The sequence below is a fragment of the Tursiops truncatus genome, chromosome 2 (genome assembly GCF_011762595.2).
Source record: "Tursiops truncatus isolate mTurTru1 chromosome 2, mTurTru1.mat.Y, whole genome shotgun sequence".
Classification (NCBI taxonomy): domain Eukaryota; kingdom Metazoa; phylum Chordata; class Mammalia; order Artiodactyla; family Delphinidae; genus Tursiops; species Tursiops truncatus.
The window spans coordinates 146634459-146659774 of NC_047035.1; the positions used below are offsets into that span (position 1 = coordinate 146634459).

A 25316-nucleotide genomic window follows, 5' to 3' on the forward strand; every position below is an offset into this window, starting at 1 on the left:
GTGTTTCATCATCTGGCAGGTGTGGGGATCCTGGGGCGACCGTGACAACATGCCACAACCCCGGGGGTCTCAACAGCAGAGATTTATCTCTCGCAGCTCTGGACGCTGGAAATACAAAATGAAGGTGTGGTTGGTTCCTTCTGGAACCTCAGGGAATCTGCCCCGGCCTCCCCCAGCTTCTCCGGTTTCCAGAAATCCTTGGTGCCCCTGGACTTGGGGCTGCATCTCCCCACCTCTGCCTCCGTGGTCATGTGGCTTCTCCTCTGTGTCTGGGTCCAGATTTCCCTCTTCTTATAGGACACCAGCTGTTGGATTTAGGGCTCTCCCTAATCCAGCATGACCTCATCTTAACCATATATGCAGAGACCCTGTTTCAAAAATAAAGCCTGATTCTGGGTTCAGAATGGATATAAATTTGGGGGGACGCTATTGAACCCACAGCAGTAGGTGAGGTGTTGGAGGATGGAGGGAACGAGAAGTGCCCACTGAACCGACAGGGCATCGTGAGACCAAAAACCAAGGCAGGCAGCTCCGTGTAATCAATGGATCCGCTTATCATTGGGTAATTTACTCACAGGGTAGGATCAGGATATGGTGGACAACGATCGGAAGCATTTGCGGCTGTGCTCTGCATGGCCAAGGGGTCACCAGGACAATTTATGGTTAACATTGGGGGGTGCTTGGAAACAGGACGTGCATTCCTAAGTCAAGTTTCATGAATGGGTAACTGGTCACATGGGCGCCGGGAACACATCGCCAAAGGTCTTCATCGTTTGGGGATTAACAAAGCATAGAGGCCACCTGGCCCTAATGATTATTAAACAGCCTCTGTTAACTAGAAAGGCCTTGAGGACAGAGAAGTGATTGACCACACAGTACAGTCCTGGGTAGGGTCAGTGGACGGACAGGAGGAGCTGTATGGGCCCAGGATGGCAACAGTTATGTTGACGGACAGCCTTACACAGTGCTGGGGGTGGGGTGGGGGGAGTGGCAGAGGCAGGGCTGGGGAAGGTGTGGGCTTGAGCTCCGCAGAGAAAGGGACTTGGGCCGGGCAGTGGGGCGGGCCTGGCGCCTCAGGCGGGACAGGGGTGTGGCCCTAAAAAGTGACTTCACACTTGCTCGTAGGGACCCCTCTGTGCAGGGTGGACACGTCTGTGTCCAGGGTCACGTCCTGCTGCTTTGGGACCTGACTGCTCAGACCTCTGTGTGATCTCTGCAGGCCAGCCTGAGCAGGAGCATATTGTGTCAGGAGCCTCAGGCAGGACACATCCTCAGGGTTCGGAGAGGATTCCAAGTGGGCCTTGGAGGCCAATTCTGCAGGGTGGCGGGGGGCAAGGGCTCAACTCCAACCATCGTGGGTAAGGTGAGCAGGACAGGGGGCGTCCACACATGGCAGAGGTGGTGTTATCAGCTCACATAAGAAAATAACCTTTCACAGCTCCTGTGTGTTATGTAAAAATCATGTTTCTACCATGTGGGTTTTCAAGTAACTAGAGGGGCTCCATTCTTACTCTGCAGCTGTGCTTGTGGTCCAGCAGCGACCATGGACTGACTGCAGTGCTGTCCACTTCACCTGGCAGTTCCCAGCCTCGGAGTGAGAGGAATCAGGCCACAGCCCCTGGCGTGCAGGGCTGTGGTCAGTCAGTCACCAGTGCACAGCCACCGGCCCCACGAGGCTGTTCACTGCTTGAGGATAAAGCCGGCCAACCCTCCCAGTGGATTCTGTCCTGCGCTGTTGGGGATGCGTCTACACGTGTGCTGAGCACTGGATCTGCCTCTGGACCGTCCCTGTGTGGGGTCGTTCATGCCCTCATACACTCCACAGCCTCAACGTTGTCACCCAGGAAGCACGTGGGCGAGCAGACGGGGTCTTTCAGCAGAATTGGGAATTCCCTGTGCTGTCAAGTTGTTGATGTGATGAACAATGATTTTTTTTTTAATTGTGGTAAGATATATGTAACATAAAACTCACCATTTACCGTTAAAGTGAACAACTCAGTGGCATTTATCAAGTTCACAATGTTGTGCAAGCACCACCTCTATCTGGTTCCCAAACATTCTCAGCCCCCCAAAGGAGACCCCATCCCCATGCCCATGAGCAGTCATTTCCCATTTTTCTTCCCCGCCCCCAGCACCTGGCACCACTAACCCACTTCCTGTCTCTGTGGATTTGCCTGTTCTAGATGTTTCCTATAAATGGAATCATACAGATTGTGGTTATTCTTGGCTGAATGTTTGTGTCCCCCCCAAATTCACATGTTGAAATCCTAACCCCCAAGGTGATGGTATTAGGAGATGGGGCCTTGAGGAGGTGATGAGGTCATGAGAGTGGAGCCACTGTGAATGGAATCAGTGTCCTTATAAAAGAGACCCCAGAGAGTCCCCTTGACGCTTCCTCCATGTGAGGACACAGTGAGAAGACACCATCTGCAACCAAGAACAGAGCTTCACCAGAACCTGACCATCCTGACACCCTGATCTCAGACTTCTGGCCTCCAGAACTATAGGAAATATATTTCTGTTGTTTAAGCCCCCAGCCTGGTATTTTGCTACGGCAGCCCAAGCAGAATAAGACAGTGTCCTTCTGTGCCTGGCTTCTCTCACTGAGCATCTTGTTTTCAGGGTTCATCCATGTTGTAGCCTGTGTCAGAGCTTCACTCCTTTTCATGGCTGAGTAATGTTCCATCGTGTGGATGGACCACACAATGGACCACATTGTGTATCTGTTCTCTGTTCACCTGTTTATGGTCATTTGGGTGGTTTCCACCTTTTGGCTCTTGTGAATCATGCTGCTATGAACATGCATGTACAAGTGTTTGTGTGGACATGAGTTTTCCTTTCTCTTGTGTTTATATGTAGGAGTGGAATTGCTGAGTCATGTGGAGTGGAATTGCTGAGTCATGTGGTGACTCCATGTCTGACATTTTGAGGAACTGCCAGACTGTTTTCCAAAACAGCATCATGTCACATTCCTGCCAGTGGTGTTTGAATGTTCCAATTTCTCCCCTTGTCATTGTCTGTCTTTTCGATTCTAGCACCTTAGCGGGAATGAAATGCTATGTCATGGGGCTTCTGTGAGCCCGTCAGACCCTCACCCCTTTTGTAGCAAGTATTTCGTGACACTCCCCTCACTTTCTGAAATCAAATGCAGAGATAACGTAATCTCTCTACACATATAATTTAAATATAATTATATTTATGTATGTATCCATGCAGTTATAGTTACAATAGAGAGGAGCATTAAAGAGAAATATATTTTAATGAAATAATACATAATTTAATAGGTGAGTGCTTGGCTTCAACTACACTAAGTAATCAGATGTTTGCTTGAGATTTTCTTCAATTTAGATTTAAGAAAATGTAGATAACATTCAACTCGATTCAACCTTTATATTTAATGTTTTTAAATAAGGGCAAATAGGCATCTTTGCATATAATTTGAATTACTATTATTTGAATTATTATACTAAATAATTTGCATTTACGGGCAATTCAGCAACTCTGAGCCAGGAGATGTGATTTTCTAAAATGTTGGAGAATTCTTGTTCAAGTTCTGAATAACTATGAGAACAAGCTTTCCTAGAACCACATCATTGTGATATTCCTGCATAATTTAACTTATCTTAAAGATATACAGAAATAACTTGTTTGAAGTGGAACAGAGTCAGATTCTCGGCTCAGAAAATCACTGGCAGGTCCTTCCCAGGAAGGGCAAGCGGGCACAGGGCAGCCCTTCCTGCAAGAGATGCCTGGCAGCTCAGGGCACACCCACAATGTGCCCGAGAACTGCAACCTTTGTGTTGACCCCAAATGCACAATTCCACCTGTACCTGGGAGACCCCAGCTGAGACCAGAGGTTCCCAAACAGGGACATGTTCCCCCCCTGTTCAGGGCCCAGGAGAGCGCATGGTTTGGAAGGGGTCACTTTGCAGCTGCCCCTGAAGCTGGCCTGCCTGAAGCCCCTGTGTGCAGAGCAGCTCACAAGCAGAGGGACTCTGGTGCAACCCCCTCTTTCTAGGACAGTAAATCCTTAAGTTCCCATAAATGCCAGGCATCTTAACTTGGCTTCTATAATAAGTACAACACACAGGGCTGCTTAAAAAACAGACGTTTATTTCTCACAGTCTTGGAGGCTGGAAGTTCCAGAGCAAGGTGTCAGCAGGGCTGGTTCCTCCTGAGGCCTCTCTCCTTGGTGTGTAGACGGCCGCCTTCTCCTTGTGTCCTCATATGGTCATCCCTCTGTGTGTGTCTGTGTCCCAATCTCCTCTTCCTTATAGGGCACTGGTCGCGTTGGAGTATAGCCCACCCTAGTGACTTCATTTTACTTTAATCTCTTCTTTAAAGACCTCATCTCCAAACACAGTCCATTCTGAGACCCTGAGGGTCAGGACTCAACATGTGAATTTTGAGGACACGATTCAGCCCAGAGCAGGCACATGCCTGTAGCACAAGACTGCCTGCCGTTCCCGGCCCAGGGACGTTTGTATTGAGGGCGAGACAGAAGATGGGGCCGGTGGCCTCACCGGGCGGCAGGAAATCAGCTGTGGGGTTGTGCCCTGGAGCAAACACTCTGTGACTTCTTCCCAGCGGGTGTGATTTCCTGGAGTGGCCAGAGCTTCTTTTGTTTACTCCGCGTGTGGCTGGTCCTCATCAAACCTTAGAAAATGTTTATAACTTTCTATTAATAGAGTATCTCTCTGTACACTTTTATATTAATACAGTGTATTCTACCTGCAGACCCGATCTGCCCGCCCCTTTGCATTTTCTGGAAATGTACTCATATGTACATTTCCAGAAAATGCAAAGTAATCTGTAGTGACAGAGAGCAGATCCGAGTTTTCCTGGATTGGGGAGAGCGGGAGGAAAGTTCTGGGGATGAGGGTATTGATGAAATAAAAATTCATATTTTAAGGTAGGACAAGAAAAATTTAAAACATAAACTTTTTCTCTGCTCTTTGGCCTCCTCCCTCCCCGCTAGTGTGCGTTGTGCATCTGCATTATGTGTTCACCTGACCTCCCCAATGGCAGAAATATCTGCTCAGCCACAAAAATCAATTTTTCTCCAGGAGACAGCCATGTAACTCCTTAGAAGATAACATTTCTTTCCTTATCCTGTAAGCGGTCACGATAACCCACCACTCACCTTGTACGTGCAGACGTCTTTGGTGGACTTTATGGACAAGGCCAATATATCATTTCCCTTAAAGATAATGATTGGTGCAGAACAGACTGGTCGGATGACCTGGGGAAATACTGGGCCACACCTAAAAGAAGTGCTTAGCTTAAATACTTCCTTATGACCTTATTAATGTCACTAGCTATATTGCTTGTATTCTACCTATTTTACAAGATTTTTGTTTCTTTCATTACCAAGTGTGTGACTGAGCCTCCACTAAAAATAATGATGACTAGGTGACCTAAAACAATTGTCAAATACGTAGTTCTATAAGATCAGTGATTGTAATAATGTAACTCTAAATATGGGAGGAAGCCACAAGAGGGAACCATTTCCTGGACCATAACAGACTAGTAGGACAGGCAGCCCAGAGGCCTTGGGCTACTGTGAACGAGGCCTAGTCCAGTAACAGCACATTGAGTGGCCTATCAAGGAAATCCTCACCTGTCCTGGGAATGGGCATTCCTAGCGCCATGGGCTAAATTGGTCATGAAATACCTCCCAAACCTTGGTCAAAATTAAGACCAAGGACTTCCCTGGTGGCGCAGTGGTTAAGAATCCGCCTGCCAATGCCAGGCACACGGGTTCGAGCCCTGGTCCAGGAAGATCCCACATGTACCAGAGCAACTAAGCCCGTGCTCCGCAAAATGGGAAATCCATGCACCGCAGCAAAGAGTAGCCCCCCGCTCGCCACAACTAGAGGAAGCCCACGGGCAGCAACGAAGACCCAATGCAGCCAAAAATAAATAAATAAATATATTAAAAAAAAAAAATTAAGACCAAAAGGGAGGGGATTGTAACATAAAGAATGTTGCTCACCATCCAGTTCTACAAGAATTAAGTCGTCAGCCACCACAGTCGCTGACTTACAGGACACCCTGAACGGATTTCAGGGTGAAGACCAGGATGAGGCACTTTGAGCTCTGGCAGAACCGGCCCTCAGAGCGTTAGATATTTTCAGGAGAAAATTTTTATGAACCTGGATTCTTGCCTCTTCCCACACTTAGAAAAGTACTAAAACCATTAAGGTATCTATCTGTTCCTCCTGAGTAGCTGTAACCTCCTACCCAGCTCTGTGCTTGGTTGCACGTACCCCTTTGTCAAAATCACATATATACTGGCCTCCCCCTTACCTCTTCAGAACAGTCCTCGGAGCTTTCTGAAAAACTGCCTCCCGGGTTATAATCCTCAGGTTGGCGCAAAGAAAATTTTCCATTTCTTTCATAGATTGACCACTGATTAATTTTTCATCCACAGTACAATCATTATCTTGATGGGGTACACCTGTTTCAAAACCTATCAAACTGTACACTTTAAAGGTGTGCATTTGTCGTAGGTCGATTACACCTCGATAAAGCTGTTAAAATATCCTGGAGTTTTAGCTAATAATGCATCATTGCACCTTCAGTGGCTTAATGAGAAGTGGCATTTTGATCTCTGTTGTTATTGTGACTTAAATAGGAACTATGTTCACCCCAGCTCCATCTTATTCTGATCTGGGCGGGGCTGCTTTTAGGGATGGGTCCTGCAGTTTGCCTCTCACCTGTTTGGTGAGCCTCTTCTCAACACAGACACACCCATTTTTCTTGCAGTGAACATTGAAATGAGTCTTGACTGTCAGAGAATCCAACCAGGCTGGCGGGCCAAGCGGGGAGGATGGACGTGCCAATCATCTTCCACAAGCTTGGGTATGTAATTGAGAAGGAATTGAAAGAATAAGTGACATTTTATAACAAAACTCCCACTCTTTTTTTTTTTTTTGCGGTACGCGGGCCTCTCACTTTTGTGGCCTCTCCCGTTGCAGAGCACAGACTCTGGACGCGCAGGCTCAGCGGCCATGGCTCACAGGCCCAGCCGCTCCGCGGCATGTGGGATCTTCCCAGACCGGGGCACGAGCCCGTGTCCCCTGCATCGGCAGGCGGACTCTCAACCACTGCGCCACCAGGGAAGCCCACCATCTTTTTTACATCAAGTACATTTAGACCTGACCATGTTCTGCATACACTAGGATATGGGACCTAGATAGAGACGCAGCCTTGCTTCAGTGCTGGGAGCTTCAGGGTGGGTGTGGAGACCTGAGTAGAGATCTGGCTTGGCCTCAGTGCTGGGAAGCTCTGTACTTGCATCCAAATGTCAGTACTCAGATGTCTGGGGTCTGGAGCTGAGGTGGGCTTGTCTGGGTAACAGCCTCTGCTCTGAGTGTGGTTACCTGGCCCTGAGGGTCAATGCTGTGGTAGGGGCCTCAGTCCTCACCCCTGTGAGGTTCACCTTCCCTGGGGCTCATGGAGATTCTTCAGGTGGGCTACCTGGTAATTATTCCAATTCACCAGCACACACAGGGCGAGTAGGGAGGCAGGTTTACCTGGTGAATTGATTGCAGGGCATGTGGTTCTGGGCTTAAGGCTGATGGGCAGCAGGTGAAGTTGCTCTGTGCTGTACTTCCAGTCAACCATCCCTACACAGCAGAGCCTGGGCCTGCCGTCCTCTTTCAGCCCTCCTGTCCCATGAGTTTTCTCAATACCTCAGTGAGAAAGGAAAGGCTGAGCCTGCCAGAACCAAGGCTGTGTGTTCAACTTTAGCATGAAAGCATTAAAAACAATTAAAATAACATGGAACCAAAGTGGAAACAGGAGGGGACTGACTTCTCTGGGCCAAGTGTGGGGAGAGGAGACGGATCCCACACTTCTCTCTAGGGTCCCAGGAGGTCTAGGAACCTACCTTGTTCACACATATGGTCCCATTTAGCACAGCCGTGGTGTCCTGACCAAGGTAGATATGTGACTCCAGGTTCAGGGTCTGGGGAGGTGGGGGTCACTCTGGTGAGTGTGGATGTGTGACCCCAGGGGGGCGCCTGGGGAGGTGGGGATCACCCTGGAGAGCGTGGACCTGTGACCCTAGGTACAGGGTCTGAGTGGTAGGGTCACCCTGGAGAGTGTGGATGTGTGACCCCAGGTGTGGAGTCTGGGGAGGTGGGGGTCACTCTGGTGAGTGTGGACAAGTAACCCCAGGTTCAGGGTCTGGGGAGGTGAGGGTCACCCTGAAGAGTGTGGATGTGTGACCCCAGGTGCAGGGTCTGGGGAGGTGGGGTCACCTTAGGGAGTGTGGACGGGTGACCCCAGGTGCAAGGTCTGGGGATTGTGTGGGTCTCCCCTCATCTGTATGGGTCAGGCTCACATGAAGGGGGAGACCCCATATCTGCTCTTTGCCTGCAGTATGACTTGTCCCCTCTGAGATTTCCAACATCTGAATTGAGGGTGTTGCTCTGATTAACCTGTGGTCCCTTCTCTTGTCTTAATCTTGTCACATTCTTATGAGGACAGGTACCTTTGAGCAAGTTGCTGTTCCACGTTCTGCTGAGCGACAAATAACCCTTGGTGGTATCATAGTAATATCATAGCTTATTGTATATCTAATCTGGGGGGGTCACCGCTGTCTGGGTTCCCCTGGAAAGACCTCAGGTATCACAGAGTAACCCCCTAAGAATGGTCCCCCACGTGCCATGGGAGATACCATTATGGCCCCCGAGGTGGGGGATGGTGCTTGGGCCTCACACATTTGTGATAAAGGGGAGTCTAATAGGAATCCCAATTAATAAGACATCATTTTAAAATTTTATTTTATTTTATTTTAAGTGAAATAAAACACACATCGCATGCCCTTTATCATCATCACCCTTTCAGGGGCATGTTTCTGAGGCATCAGATATATTCACCTTCTCATGGAGCCATCACACCATCCCTAGAACGTTTCATCTTGTAAAACCGAAATTCCTCAACTATGAAAGCCTCACTCCCATGCAATCCCACTGACCCTGGCACTGACGTCCATCTCGGTCCATGCGTTGTCTTCAGGGCCCCCATTTGAATGGAATCCTGCAGTGTTTGCTGATGGATCATTTTGGAAGAGCTGACTTTCAGTCTGAAGTTCTGCCTGTTTGCATCTGAAGAATCTGCATTTAGGGTGAGGGTGTATGAGGAAGGGGGTGTATGAGGGACAAAGGTGTCTGGAGTGCAGATGAGCCAGGACCTGACCAGCTGCCTGTTGGGCCCTCTGGTCCCGTCTCTTGGGCTGGGCCTCATCTTCATCATCAGTGTCCCCGATAGCGATCCTGGGGTGTTATTGTCCGAGTGAGATTCCTCTGGTGCCCCCACTTCCACCCCGTCTTCTTGCCTGTTGGGGACAGGGCTGCTTGCTGGATGGTCTCTACTCCTGTGGGAGGAATGACCCTGCAGGGTGGACCCACAGAGTGTGGGATGTGGTCCCAAGGTTGTGGGGCCTACATTGGACACAGCATCAGGGCTGTGACAAGCCCTCAGGCCATTGCATCACCAACACAGAATGTTCCTGACACCCCACTCAGGAGGGTGTGATGGGTGGTCTGGGACCCCAGAGGCCCCGTTCCTGTCATGGAGCTCAGAGAGTGCATCCCCCATGGGCTCCAAATTCATCCCTGCATCTCAGCCATCTCCTTCTGTCCCGTCTTTGAACACAGGATAACGACCTCTACTGATCATTGTCCACAACATAACGCCTGGTCCTGTTGATATTAGGACTCTTTAATTTAGGTGTCCTGGGATAGCAGCTGTTTTTTAGGGCCTAAAGAAGGAAAAGCTCATGAGTGTAAAACATTTTGGGATGAAATTAACATTTGATGATTATCTCTATGCTACTCATTTATTGAGTTTTAAAAAAATTCCATTGATTTCTTTTTTTTTATATCTATGATTTTTTTTGGCTGCATCGTGTCTTAGTTGTGGCACGCGGGATCTTCACTGAGGCATGCGGGATCTTTTGTTGCAGTGCGCGGGCTTTTCATTTTGTTGCATGGGCTTCTCTCTAGTTATGGCGCTCGGGCTCCAGGGCATGTGGACTCTGTAGTTTGTGGTATGCAGGCTCTCCATTGAAGCACTGGAGCTCAGTAGTTGTGGCACGCGGGCTTAGTTGCCCCGCGGTGTGTGGGATCTTATTTCCCTGACCAGGGATTGAACCCGCGTCCCCTGCATTGGAAGACGGATTCTTTACCACTGGACCACCAGGAAGTCCCTTATTGACTTCTATTAGTCATAATTCTCCTGGTTTTAGATCTGATGTGGGGATTATAGAGGAGTCAACATTTAAATCTTCATAATCTGTGTATTCATAGCTTCAGTATCCTTAATGACCCCTAATTTTTATGGTTTGGGAAGAGTTATTGATTTCATATATCATACAAAGGATTCACAATGATGATAGGGCAATTAAGATTACAATGATGGCTTGTGAATTGTTCAACTTTTCTCTACCTGTGCATCTGTTGTATGTATATGAGTCAGTTTAGCTGTCAATATTAGTGAAATAATACAGAGGACTAGAGAACTTATTTTAAAAATGATTATTAATGTGTGATTATGAAAATGTAAAAGTTCTTCCAGAATAGATGACGTTGTATCTTGAGAGCCTAGATGAAATGGATGTGCCTTAGTGATATACAGAATTTTTGCCTATGATTTAACTTTGAGCAAGTTATGTAATTTTTCAGTATTTTCTCATTTATTGAGAAAGACATAATGATTGTGGTGTTGGCGTGACACCAGTTGAAAAAGATTCAATTCCTTCCTTATTTTAACTTTACATAGGTAGGATCTTCAGATGTAGGATATGGTGGAGGGCATCCATGTAACCATTCTAGGTTAGTAGTAGTAGCTTCTACTACTGAGACTTCTCGTTTGGATGCAAAGCCTTCTCAGATTATGAAGATTATTAGCATTACTGCTGTTAATAAGATGAATGAGCCTATAGATGAAATATTTCATGTTGTGTGTGCAGCAGGGTAGCTGGAATACCATCAGGACATCCCTGAAAGGGTGAGAACGTGCTTCAGGAAGAAAATCATATTTACTACTACAAATATAATTGTGAAGTAAATTTTTGCTCACGTTAAGTGTATAACCTGAGAATAGTGGAAATCAGTGTACGAAGCCTCCTCTAACAGTGAAGACTGCTCCCATTGACATTACATACTGGAATTGTGTGGGTGAATTAGCTAAGACAAGTCCTGTCAAAGCACCTACTGTAAAAAGAAAAATAAAGCCTAAGGCTCATAACATAGTGGGAGATCATTTAATATAACCTCTGTGAAGACATCTAACCCTACTGTAAACATATGATGGGCCCACACGGTAAATCCTAAAAAGCCAATGTGTAACTTAAAGTGGGGTCCGGCCACTCGCTGCTCTAGCCGATAAAGAGGCAAGGATGGTGGAAAGGAAAGTTTGTTTTATTTTGGATGGCGGCAACTTGGGGGGACGGCGAACTCCTGTCCAAAGGCCGACTCCCCCCTACCCCACTGACCATCCGGGGCAAGAGATTTTATAGACAGAGGGAGGGGGCTACATGCAGAAACAGTACAGTCAGCTCTGACAGTCAACTTGAAATTGGTCATGCAGTGATCTGACCAGCATCGTCTTGCTTGTTTTAAGTACAGTTAATCTTCAGTTCCAGGGTCAGTTTGTTCCCATTTCTTTGAGGTCAATTCTCAGAATTGTGGCAGCTTATGTCATGGCTACAGTCTGGTCATCATGTAGTTAACTTCTTCCACCTGGTGGAGGTTTCAGTATCTACAAAACAGCTCACAGGATACGGTTCAGAATAGTATCTATAGCCCTTGAGGAGGAACTAAAGGTACTTGACTTTGCTTAATGACTGAACTATTATTGTTTTGTCCTGTTTGACTGCTTTTCTTTGTTCTGCATTTTCTCACTTCTCTGATTAAACTTATTGTTTATCTAAAGTTTTTCCACAGACAAAAGGCAGGCGGAGGACATGCCGGGCAAGGACCATAGGGTCCTGCTCCATTTCAAATGGATATCATGAATCATACTGTTCCCGTATATCTGAAAGGCTCATTTTGTCCTAAATAATATGTAACAATATGTGAGATTATTCCAAACCCTGGTAGGCTACGAATACATACTTCAGAGTGACCAAAGAATCAAAATAGGTGTTGGTATAGGATTGGGTCTCCTCCTGCAGGATCAAAGAAAAGTAGTGTTTAGATCTCTGTCTGTTAACAGTATGGCAATTCTGGCTGCTCAGACTGAGAGTGATAATTATAGTAATATGGCTATAGTTGGGGCAGATTCAACAAATAACGGTGTTTGGTATTGGGATGTGTCTGCTGCTTTTATATTAAAGATTATAGTAATAAAATTCATAACACCAAGAATTGAAGAGACACCCTCTAAATGTAAGGAGAAAATGGTTAAGTCAACAGAGGCTCCTGCATTGCCGGCTAGAGCTGAATTTACAGTTCCACTGGTACCAGAACCAGCTTCTACTATTGGTGATACAAGTAGGAGTAAGAATGATGGGGGAAGTAGTCAAAAGTTTATAGGATTGGGACTTCCCTAGTGGTCCAGTGGTTAAGACTCCGTGTTCCCAATCCAGGGGGCCTGGGTTCGATCCCTGGTCAGGGAACTAGATCCCACATGCATGCCACAACTAAGAGTTCGCATGCCACAACTAAGGAGCCTGCCTGCCACAACTAAGGAGCTCACCTGCCACAACTAAGACCCAGCTCAACCAGAATAAATAAATGAATAAAAAAAAAGTTTATAGGATTTATTTGGGGAAATGCTACTTCAGGTGCCCCAGTTATTAGTGCGACAGGTCAGTTTCTGAACCCTGCGATCATAATGGGCACAACTATAAAGAAAATTATTACAAGTGCAGGGACTGTTATGACTACGTTACACATTTGGTCATCTCCAAGTAGTGCTCCAGGTTGGTATAGCTCAGCCTGGATTAACAGACCTAAGGTGCTACCTGCTACTCCTGCTCAAGCACCAAATAGTAAATATAAAATGCTGATACTTTTGTGATTTGTTGAAAATAATCAGCAGTTTATGAACAGAGGTAAAATGACAGAGCTGGCATTAGACTGTAAATCTAAAGACAGAGATTGAGCCCTCTTTTTGCTAAACCCTGTGGTGAATTAACAAGTTGAACTGTAACTTCAAAGAAGCAGCTTCAATTCTGCCAGTGCTTTTCCTGCCTTTTTTTTCCTTGATGGCAGAAATAGATTGAAACCAGTTGACTTGAGTACGTACCTGTTAACTAAAATTTCCTGGGGTGGAAGCACGTCAATCTGGTAAGGATTTAGCTTAATTAAAGTGTTTGATTGGCATTCAATTGATGTAGGATAGGGTCTTGCAATCCTTATTTTCAGGAATGAAGTAAATTATACTTGCTCAGGGCTTTGAAAGCTCTTGGTCTAAACTAACCTAAATTCCTAGTCCAGCACTGATAGAAATTGGAGTTAAGGGTAATAATTGTGTGGCTATTGTGATTAGTAATGATAAGAAGGTTATTTGTTTTGTATGTTCAAGTTGTTTTATTTTTGTGATGCTTATTGAAGGGAATGTAGTTAGTGATGTGGAGTATGTTAGCTGCAAGTGGAAATATATGCTGAGTACTGCTATAATGGGTATTAGTGTTGGTAAAATGATGTTATCATTTTTGTTATCTCTTGGATAATTATTCATTTGGGTAAAAACCCAGAAGTGGGGCTTCCCTGGTGGCGCAGTGGTTGAGAGTCCGCCTGCCGATGCAGGGGACACGGGTTCGTGCTCCGGTCCGGGAGGATCCCACATGCCGCGGAGCGGCTGGGCCCGGGAACCATGGCCGCTGAGCCTGCGCGTCCGGGGCCTGTGCTCCGCAACGGGAGAGGCCGCGGCAGTGAGAGGCCTGCGTACCGCAAAAACAAAAAAACAAAAAAACAACAAACCCAGAAGTGGTGAGTGACCTCCTAATGATACTATAATGGTGAGGATAAGGATTGTGATGAGAGGTGTTTTATCTCATGTGTGTGATAATGATACTGTTGTAGTACATGATCTGGGCATAAATAGTAAGAAGATAGTGTTATTATGATATAAATTAGTATATTTAGGATTGTTTTAATTAGAATATACGTTTATAATAATTGTTATTCATCCTACATGGGCAACTGATGAGGAGGCTCTAATTTTTTCTAGGTGAGTATGACTAAGTCTGCCTCAGCTTCCAATTATGATTCATAATATCATTATGATTAATAGTATGTTTATGTTGTTGGATGGTGACATGTGGTATAAAACTGATAGGGGAGTAATTTTGTCACGTTAATGGCATCAGGCCTGCTGTTCATGGCATGCCTTGTGTTACTTCATGAACTCAGAAGTGAAATGGGGAAAGTCCTACTTTTGTGACAAGGGCTATTGTTAATGACGGTGGATGCTACTGGATTAAAGATTTTTGTAATTCATTGTGTTCTTTGACCAGAGTACATTAGATTAACAATAATAGCCATTACAAGTAGTATCGATGTGGTGGATTGTTTTAGAAAATATTTGTTGTATGTTTCTATAGCTCATGAGTTAAATTTTTTTATTAGAATGGGGATAACAGTAACCAGTGTGAGCTTGTTACTACAATTATGGTTCCTGAGATGATGGTCAGTAGAATGATAGCAAAAATAGGTTTTATTAGTACAGGAAGGATATACAACAACATTTTGGGGGGTATGGGCCTAATAGCTTATTTAGCAGACCTTACTGTTGCATGTGGTGTTATGTGGTAGCATGGAGAATGTAAAATTCCTAAGAGTAGGTTCAATTCCTATGATTCTAGGAATAAGAGCATTTAAACCTTTATTATTTACTCTATCATAGTAACTCTTTCCTCACACATATTACTTATGTTTGTGGTGCGATGCCTGATATGATGACAGGTAGTGAAACCTCTCATATATAATACATAGGGCTAACGTTAGTAGTAAAAAAATTTTATAAGAGCTGTAAGTCAGAAAGAGAAAGACAAATACCATATCATATTACTTATATGTGGAATCTGAATATGGCACAAATGCACCTATCTACAAAGCAGAAACAGACACACAGACATAAACAATAGACTTGTGGTTGCCAAGGGGGAGTGGCATGGGGAAGGGAAGGACTGGGAGTTTGGGATCAGCAGATGTGAACTATTATATATAGAATGGATAAAAAACATGGTCCTACTGTATAGCACAGGGAACTATATTCAATATCCTGTGATAAACCATAATGGAAAAGAATATTAAAAAAAAGAATGTCTCTGTGTATAACTGAGTCACTTTGCTGTACAGCAGAGATTGGCACAGCATTGTAAATCAACTATATGTCAATATAAAATAAAATTAAAAAAAATAAGAGATGTATAAGTTGATCATATCAAAATTGTGCATACGATGCTCGATTTTATAGAAAGGAAGTTGTTAGGAGGAGTGTTTTAATGATGACATTAGCTGTATATAATTGTGGTATGTAGGAGTTGTGAAATGCTCCTAAAAATAGGATTTTATGAAAATGTTTCTTATAGTGATATTGACATATTCTGCTAGGAAGAACAGGGCAAATGGTCCTGCTATATTTTCTACATTGACGCCAAATACAGGTTTCTCCTTCTGTTAAATCAAATGGGATTTCTGCTAGAATAGAGATAATCAATTTATGGTCAGGAGGAAAATTAGTTATAGGTGTTCTTGTGTGCTGACTAAAGTTTGGCACTTTCCACCTATGTCTACAAGGATTAAAACACAAGCTGCTGAGACTGCTGACCTTCAACACCACCTGAAAGGAGTTCAGGGTGGAGATCAGGAATGAGGCACTCTGTGCTCTGGGGAAAACTGGAAGAACAGGCCTTCATATAGTTAGATATTTTCAGGAGATTTTATGAGCCCAATTCTTCCATCTCCTCATATCTAGAAAAGCACTAAAATATTTCATGGTGACGTCTGTTTCACGAGACTAGCAGCGACCTTCTGCAAAAATGTGTATGTACCCCTCTTCACCAAAATCACGTATATACTGACCTTCCCCCTCTACCTCTTTGGAGCAGTTTCTCTGAGTTGTCTGAAATGCTGTCTCCTGGGCTATAGTCCTCATTTTGCCCCAAATAAAACTTAACTCATAACTCTCACATTGTGCATTTTTTTTCAGTCGACATGTGTAATAATTACTGTTGAAAGGGCAAATGATCCATTTATCAGTAGGATGATTAAGAGAATAACTGCTACTGTTACTTCATATGAGGTTTCCTGTGCTGAGGTCCATAGAACTCCAATTACTGTGTATTTTAAATCTGAAGCTCATCCAGGTCAGAGGATGGAATAAATGGCTAGGCTTGATATGGCTAATATAAATAGTATGCCTAGTTTATATTAATTAGTGGATAAGGTATGAGAAGAGGAATTCATATTGTGACAGCCAGGGTTAAGGCTAGCATTGGCACAATAATAAGCATATAAATTGGTGATGTTGATGGTCATAGTGGTCCCTTAATAAATAATTTGTCTGCATCAGCAATGGACTGTAATAATCCATAGGGCTGATGATGTTTGGGCCTTTCTGGATTTGAATATAGCCTAGGATTTTCCATTCAGTTAATGTAAGGAATGCTATGGCGAGTAAAATTGGGTAATTAGTGAAAGAATGCTGATTATAAACATATTCTTAGGAAGAGGACATGAACCTCTGGGAATAGAGGTTTAAATTTTGTGCAATTGCTGGGCTCTGCAAACCCTAACAAACCCTGTCTACAGTAAGGTGTGTATAAATTAATTGAATGTAGATTATATCATCATTTAGTTTGAAGGTGCTTTTGTAAAGTACGCCTTATTTCTCTTGTCTTTTCATACTGAGACAAATGTATAATAGATAGAAACCGACTGGGATTACTCTAGTCTGAAGTCAGATCACATAAGACTTTAATCATTGAACAAACAGACCATTGATAGCAGTCACACCATTGGGATGTCCTGAACCAACACTGAGGTCAAAAACCCTATTGTTGATATGAACTTTAGAATAGGATTGAGCTATCATCCCTAGGGTAACTTGTTCCATTGATCAATGTTTTGAATCAATAAGTGGTAAAATTTTGACTAGTAGGTCTAAATTTTAATCCTTCTGAGGTTGTTTTATTCTTTGAGGTCACCCAACCAAAATTGTTAATCCATTGAAAGTTATGTTATCCCTTAAAATTTGTTTATTGTTTATTTTTTGGATTAATTCATTAAAGCTTCATAGGGTCTCCTCATCTTACTTCCACCTTTTCACAGGAAGGTCCATTTCACTGATTAAAAGAGACAGTAAATCCCTTGTATGACCAGTCATACCCAACCTTCTTTAAAGAACAAATGATTAGGCTGTGTTTTCACAGTCGGGATACTGTGACTGTTAAAGAGGTATCACTGGGCAGGCAGTGCCTCTAATACCGGAAGTGCTAGAGGTAATGTTTTTGGTCAACAGGCAGGGTTTGTGATTGCCAAGTTCCTTTTACTTTTTAAAATCTTTCCTTCAATGCATACTTGTGTTGGGTTCACAATATTTGACTAGATTAAGTGTTAGTTTAGGTTTATTTTACTGTTAACTATCAGTGGGCTATCTGTTCTAAGATTCTGCATGGAGAAATATTTCTTGTTACTCATATTAACAATATTGCTTCTATTAATTAATAGATTAGTCCAGTAGTAAATTAGAAGTTGGTTTATTTACTATTGGTATTAAGATGAATGTGTTGTTGATCTTGAATGCTTTCTTAATTGGTGGCTGCTTTTAAGCCAACTATGGTGATATTTATGCATACTCTCTTGGGAAGGTTGTATCTTATATCTAAAAAGCTGTATCTTTTTATAATAACATTTAAAATTATGTTAATAGTTATGTTTTTAAATTAATATTTAAAGTTAAACTAAAATTCTTTTCTGGACAACCAGCAATCACCAGGCTTGTTAGGCGTGTCACCTCTACTCATAAATCTTTTTCACTATTTTGCCATATAGAGGAGCTTGTTCTTGTAAACTGTTCATAAGCAGCTCGTCTGATTTCAGGGCATTTAACCTAAGTCCTCTTTGTTAAAGTTTTCTAGTTAAATCATCATTGCAAAAGGTAAAAGGGGTCAGTTTTGGGTACTTTTAATGTTTCCTTCATCATTCCTTTATGGTACTTTATCTATAGCACCAGACAAATTTCTATCTCCTATACTTTAGATGCTGAATGAATGTTGTATTTAATTTACTAAATGATAGTTGAAATTGGTGGAAGGTTTGGCCTAGTTTTAGTACAAAGTGTTCATGCAGTACAAAATCTCCAGGATGTAAACTAGATGCTTTTCTTTAAGCTACACTTGGGTTCATCCAAGCACACTTTCCAGTCTGCTCACCTCCTTACAACTCATATCCTCCTGTATGTTTGGTAATTGTTAATAGGTTATGAAAAGTTATCTATATCTGAGGAGGGTGTTGGGCAATATGTGCATGCTTCATGTCCTGATTCAATCAAACACTCTATTCTTAATTTACTACTAAGTCTTCCTTGGGATTTTTATTTCATAAAAATTTTGTATGAATTATTTTATGTTCTTGAGGTAACAAATGTAGCCCACTTCTTCCCTTCCCATAGGTTACGTTGACCTAACATTTTTATGTCTGATAATTATGCTTGCTATTGTTCTTTACCAGGGTTTTCTGAGGATGGCAGTATATAGGGCTGGTGAGGTTTGTCCGAGTTTATTGATCATAGAACAGGTTCCTCTAGAACGGTGTGAAGCACCACCAACTTCTTTGACTTTTAGGCTCATGCTAGTAGTATTTTGGGGAATAATTTTATTGTTATAATTATTTGAATTTAGGGATAACATAGTGGGATATCTAATCCCAGTTTGGATTTCATCTGTCATGTAATCAGAAACGTTAAAGTCATTTTCATAGCTTTTTTTTTTTTTTTTTTTTCGGTACGTGGGCCTCTCACTGTGGTGGCCTCTCCCGCTGCGGAGCACAGGCTCCAGATGCGCAGGCTCAGCAGCCATGGCTCACGGGCCCAGCCGCTCCGCGGCATGTGGGATCTTCCCGGACCGGGGCACGAACCCGTGTCCCTTGCATCGGCAGGCGGACTCTCAACCACTGCACCACCAGGGAAGCCCTTCATAGCTTATTTTTATTTTAGCTATTTTTTTTACAGGTTAGCTAGGACGTAACTTTATTTTGGGATAATCTTTAACACACTTTACACTGGATTTCTATTAATATGGGTTAGTCTTGTGACCAAGGTGGCTGATATAAAGTTTGCCAACCCTAATTAGTTAATATAACTTACTTGAACTTCCTTTTATGGCTTAATTTTTATCACTGCCATTTCCCACAAGGACAAAGTTAAGCAAGGCATTAACTTTAGTGTGCTTGGTTCCTGCTCCTTTTAATCTTTTATGATTTAGAGGGCATTCTCAAAGGGATGCAGATACTTGCATGTGTAATTTTATCAGAAATTAGTAGGCTGGGACCACACCTATGTGTTTATGGAGTTAGTAAATTCATCTAGGCATTTACAGTGCTTCACTGTAATTATTAAGATACACCAACAGTTTAAGTAGGACTTTGTACATATAAGGTTTCTGTATTTAAGTGATATATTGGTATTTGGTTTAGTAGTTTGGGTTTTGTTAAAATTAGTATTGAAATATTTTTTCTTATGCAGACTATGAAAAGGTACTTTATTTTTTATTTTGTTTGAGGTAAATGGCAGATCTAGGGGATGTCTTTCTATATAAGACTTCTACAGGTAACTGATTGGTATTATAAGGAGGCTAGTTTGTACTTATACTAACTTTGGGTTGGTCAGGTGAGGGCAATATGTTTGTTAGATGAGTTAGTTGACTTATGTAGTTTTACTCTTTGCCTTATTTGGGGGGTTTGGCAGGGCAATAATGGTGTACAAAGTATGAGATTTAGTGGGAAGCAGGAGGGTTTGATTAAGGAAGCTATTTACCTGAAACGTGTGTGCGTATGTACACATGTATGTAATTGTTCTATGTACTGTGACCATTGACTCAATAACACATTATAGTTGATTACCTTGGTAAATAATATTCAGTTTACGCTCAGCTACAAGTTGTTTGACTGTGTTAAGGCCTCTGATGGCCATAGCATACCCCCAAATTAAAAACACGTACACAGGAGTAGATAATTAATACATGATTATATGATCATGTATTAGGTATGATAAAGCATATGTATACTATTTATATATGTGGAAGGATATGTAGTGCACAAAGTACATAGTAATGTCAGGTTTTTGGGGGGATTTTTTGTTTTGTTTTGTTTTGTTCTTTTGGCCACACCATGCAGCATGCAGGATTTTAGTTCCCCAACCAGAGATCGAGCCCATGCTCCCTGCAGTGGAAGTGCAGAGTCTTAACCACTGGACCGCCAGGGAAGTCCCAAAATGTCAGGTTTTTTTACGTCATTTTTTCATGCTTACATGGTACTTAAAGATAGTACTTAAAGAAAAACAGGCAAATCGTTCAGAGAAACATTTCAGTAGAATTTCAGCTTTGGGAGCTGAAGGTGGAGCTGGAGCTTCTTCCTTGAGTCTTAGAGAGAGATGTTGTTCTCCTCTTCCGATTTACAAAACGAGGGTAATAAATATACCGCAGAGACCCTTCTTTTTAGGAGGTTATTTTCAATCATTCTTGTTATTGGTATAAGAACAAGAATTAAAAGTATTAAAAGAAAGTATAGTTGTTAGTTCAGGTTCATGCAGCCAGAAAACAAAACCAAAACTGAGATCGATGCCGCACAAGTTTTATTCAATGGCCAAAGAATGGAAAAGTGGGAACTTAGTTCACAGATCAGCTTCTCACCCATGTGAAGAGGAGGATTTGATTTTAAAGAGTAAAGACAAAGGGAGAAGAAATGAGGCTAATGATGGTGAGTCCCGTGCATTTGGCTACTGAAAAAGGGGCAGGGCTTTCTGAGAGAATGATGTGGCCACCATCTTTTTATCCTTTCTTTTTTTTGTTTTTGTTTTTGTTTTGCGGTATGCGGGCCTGTCTCCACTGTGGCCTCTCCCGCCGTGAACCACAGGCTCCGGACGCGCAGGCCCAGCGGCCATGGCCCACAGGTCCAGCCGCTCCGCGGCGTGCGGGATCCTCCCAGACCGGGGCACGAACCCGCGACCCCCGCATCGGCAGGCAGACTCCCAACCACTGCACCACCAGGGAAGCCCTTTATCCTTTCTTTGGTCTGCATCTTCCAGTCATGACTGTCAATAGGTGTGTCATCTAGTAGCTAATATAGTAAAATCAGCATATAATGAGACTGAGGGTCTGTTGGAGGTCAGATTCATAGCCACCTTGGTTCCAGTTCTTTCTATCTGGGTTTTGTTTGTCTCTTTGTATACTTTTCTTTGTCTCTGGACCCTGTGACTTAAAAAGATGTGTTTATTCCTGTTCAGGAAGGGGTTGTTGGGTTTAGAACTGTTCCTCACTCTTGAGGGCATGCTGAAGGTCAAAGCTCTGCCTTGTGAAACTGCTTTCTGCTGAACATGGGCATAGTTTTTTTGTGGATTTGAGGAGCAGAACTGTTCCCTGTCTGGCCTAAAATATATCTGATGGTCACCAGCCTGCAGTCCCAGTTGCTTGTACCCTAGGGTTAGTATCATCTGAAGTTTGATGGCTTCAAGTCATTTACAAACAAAGTTGACAAGGTAGTTAAGGAGTCAAGACCCGAAGATAAGCAGGAGGATAATAGCAGTTAGTGGGCCAAGAAATGGAAGAAACCAGGTTAAACCGGGGAGGCTCTGTTTGACCATATTCCAGATGGAGCTTGGATCTGGACCTTGTGTGTTACATCTATGTAACCACTGAGCTTGCTCATGTATCTCTTTTATGTTGCCCTCAATCTGACCAGAGTTATTGACATACATGCAGCAAGTTTCATTCATAACTGCACATACTCTCCCTTGCTCACTCAAGAGATAGTCAAGGGCTAGGCTATTGTCGAGAAGAACATTTGCTAGTGAGTCCAGAGAAGTACAGAGTCCTTGTAAGGCATCCCCCACATTTTTAGACAAGTACTCAAGGGCCCAGGTGAGATTTTGTAGAGTGATTTCACAGTACGCGACACCTCCCCAAGGGGCCTCCAGTCTGAGAGGGATCCCTACTCCTGCTGGAATGAGTCTCATTGCCCTTTGATCTCAGGGCTGGGTGATATTATGAATGGTTATACCTAGGTCCCGAGAACTTAGCTGGCCTAATGTGCACTGTGCACAGATTAGGCATTATCAAACAAGGGTGGGGTAGAGCCACCCCAGAGAAGGGAAGGAAGAGTTGGTGTTGTCCTGATAAGACAATGGATTAATCTGTGGGCCAAAAAGTAACAGCTACCCAGGGGAAGCACATGCCCAGCACACTTCTGAGGAATCAAACCACCTCCCTAAGTGGCTAGCCCAAGAGGGGGTGCCTTTGCAGTACAGAGAGAGAGGCCCACCTGCGTAACAGGGGTCACTAGGGGGTTCTTGACTGATGGCTTTTCCCCAGGCCTCAGGAGGGCCACGTCCTACACACCAGACAGCTGGTGTCTTCTCTCCCCAATACGTACATCTCCCGTCTGGTCCCTGTGTGTATTCGAGTCGGTGCAGGGGGCACCAGTGGGTGAGATTTCCTTAGGAGTCAATCTGAGGGTGCTAACATAATGGGGCAATGGAAGAAGCAGTGATCAGAGTCCAGAGCAGCCCAGGGTGTTATCGCAAGTGAAACCAAGCAAGGCCCTGTGGGACTTCGAGGCATGGAGGCCATTTTTTGCATGCACACACACACACACACACACACACACACACACACACACACTCCCCATTTCTCATAGGCAAGGCTCCAGCCTCCATGACCTTCCCTGAATTCCAAAGGGCAGATTCAAACTGTTGCTAATGAAGGGAGGAGCAGCCAAGGAACCACCTGAGGAAAGATTAAAGGGACCAGAGAAGCTCATCAAGACTAGGAGATGAGGGACTTCCCTGGTGGCTCAGTAGTTAAGAATCCACTTGCTAATGCAGGGGACACGGGTTCAAGCCCTGGTCCAGGAAGATCCCACATGCCGCAGAGCAACTAAGCCCGTGTGCCACAGCTACTGAGCCTGCGCTCTAGAGCCCACGAACCACAACTACTGAGCCCGCATGCCACAACTACTGAAGCCCGCGTGCCTAGAGCACGTGCTCTGCAACAAGAGAAGCCACCGCAATGAGAAGCCCGTGCACCGCAACAAAGAGTATCTCCCGCTTGCGGCAACTAGAGAAAGCCATGTGCAGCAACAAAGACCAAAGGCAGCCAAAAACATAAATAAATTTTTAAAAGATATTTTTCGATTTTTAAAAATAATTCATCACTCACCAAAACCACCTAGTTTTTGTCTTAACCCCATGAATTGTGTCTAAGATATCTGAAATTCAAATTTATATGCCATCTGCAGAGACTAGGTTATAGCATCAGGATGACTGTACTCTTTTCTGTAGGAGGTAGATTATTGTTGTTATTCTGGGACAAGGCAGCAGTCAAAGAAATAAAGATGAGAGAATATGGCACTTGGACTAAGCCAGTGTCCCTACTCAAACTGATGTCATACATTTGTTAAAATAGATCTCATCTAGAAAGAAGACCTATTTCTTCATCCATTTTAGGTTATCTTCTTCAAATACATGAGCCAGAGTTTCATTAGCCAAATTCAATAGTGTTTTCCTTTATGAAAACACAAGGGCACATCTGTAGATACTTAGTGGTCTGTTCCAGATGAATTTGAGAAAGCTTCACTGAAAATGTCATTCATTAGGTGTGTAATAAAGTAGTGGTGTTTGTTAAAATACAGTCCGTTATACCTGAGAGTGGATTTGGCCTTTATTCTCTGAAACGTCCCAATAATCTTCAGTCCTAAAAGATGTCGGGATTTTAAGAGGAACACCCACACTTCTGAAAGTCAAGGACATTTGTAACTTTCCCTTAGACAAGCACTGCAGCTCTCTGACCTCGTGGCATCCAGGCCATCTTTACTTCCATGTATGAGTCAAACTTGCTTAGAGCAAACCTGCAGGGTTGGACATCTAACAGCAGGTTTGTATAAAGACCTCTGTTTGGAAGGTGTTCCCTATCACTTCTTCCTAGATCCATCATAGAATCTCTTCCCTTCATCTTATCTGTACCTTATTAAATCTATTTCAGTGTCTTTCTTGACCTAAAGAAGAGGAGGAATTAGATTTCAGTTCTCTGCCTTTACAAGAAGCTTTCAAGTGTGTTGAGTTTAGCTTATTCCTTCTTCCTTCCCTAAACCCCCATTTTTCTAGCTTCTAGGAAACCTGGGGATGAATCTTATTAATGTTTCAAAGTCCTTATCCAAGCTCTTTTTCCAAATTTCAATAAATTCAGCTTCTTCCTTAGGACAAAAGCTTCAAGACATTGGATTTGGCAATGATTTCTTGGTATGACACCAAAGGCACAGGCAACAACAATAAAAAAATAAACAAACTGGACTTCATGAAAATTTTTGAATTTGTTCATCAAAAGACACTGCCCTCAGAGTAAAAAGGCAACCCACAGAATGGGAGAAAAAAACTTTGCAAGTCATGTATATGATGAGAGATTAATGTCCAGAATATACAGAGAACCCCTAAAACTCAATAAAAATCAAACAACCTGGGACTTCCCAGGTGGCGCAGTAGTTAAGAATTCGCCTCCCAATGCAGGGGATGTGACTTCGATCCCTTCGATATATATAAAGCCAGTAAGCACAAGAAAAGATACTCAACGTCGCTAATCATTAGGGAAATGCAAATCAAAACTACAATGAGGGGGACCTTCAAGATGGCGGAGGAGTAAGACGTGGAGACCGCCTTCCTCCTCACAAATACATCAAAAATACATCTACATGTGGAACAACTCCTACAGAACACCCACTGAATGCTGGCAGAAGGCCTCAGACTTCTCAAAAGGCAAGAAAATCCTCACATACCTGGGTAGGGAAAAAGAAAAAACAAAAAACAGAGACAAAAGGATAGGGAGGGGACATGCATCTCTGGAAGGGAGCTGTGAAGGAGGAAAAGTTTCCATACACTAGGAAGCCCCTTCACTGGCAGAGATGGGGGTGTGGGTGGTGGGGGGGAAGCTTTGGAGCCACGGAGGAGAGCACAGCAACAGGGGTGAAAAGGGCAATGCGGAGAGATTCCCACACAGAGGATGGGTGCCGACCCGCACTCACTAGCCCGAAAGGCTTGTCTGCTCACCTGCTGGGGTGGGTGGGGGCTGGGAGCTGAGACATGGGCTT

General features: G+C 43.7%; 2 long non-coding RNA genes across 2 annotated transcripts in view; one reads left to right on the top strand and one right to left on the bottom strand.

Moving 5' to 3' along the window:
- Nucleotides 1-4093: 4093 nt before the first annotated feature.
- On the bottom strand, nt 4094-6580 carry LOC141277875 (uncharacterized). The gene is made up of 2 exons (XR_012329744.1): nt 6310-6580; nt 4094-4656 (listed from the first exon to the last, which is right to left on the bottom strand). It is a non-coding gene; the product is annotated as an uncharacterized lncRNA (long non-coding RNA).
- Nucleotides 6581-6765: 185 nt separating this feature from the next.
- The window catches only part of LOC141277876 (uncharacterized), a 41694-nt gene continuing 23143 nt past the window's right edge, over nt 6766-25316 (top strand). Inside the window, exon 1 of the long non-coding RNA XR_012329745.1 lies at nt 6766-6864. This is a non-coding gene — a long non-coding RNA (uncharacterized lncRNA). The remainder of the gene's footprint in view (nt 6865-25316) is intronic.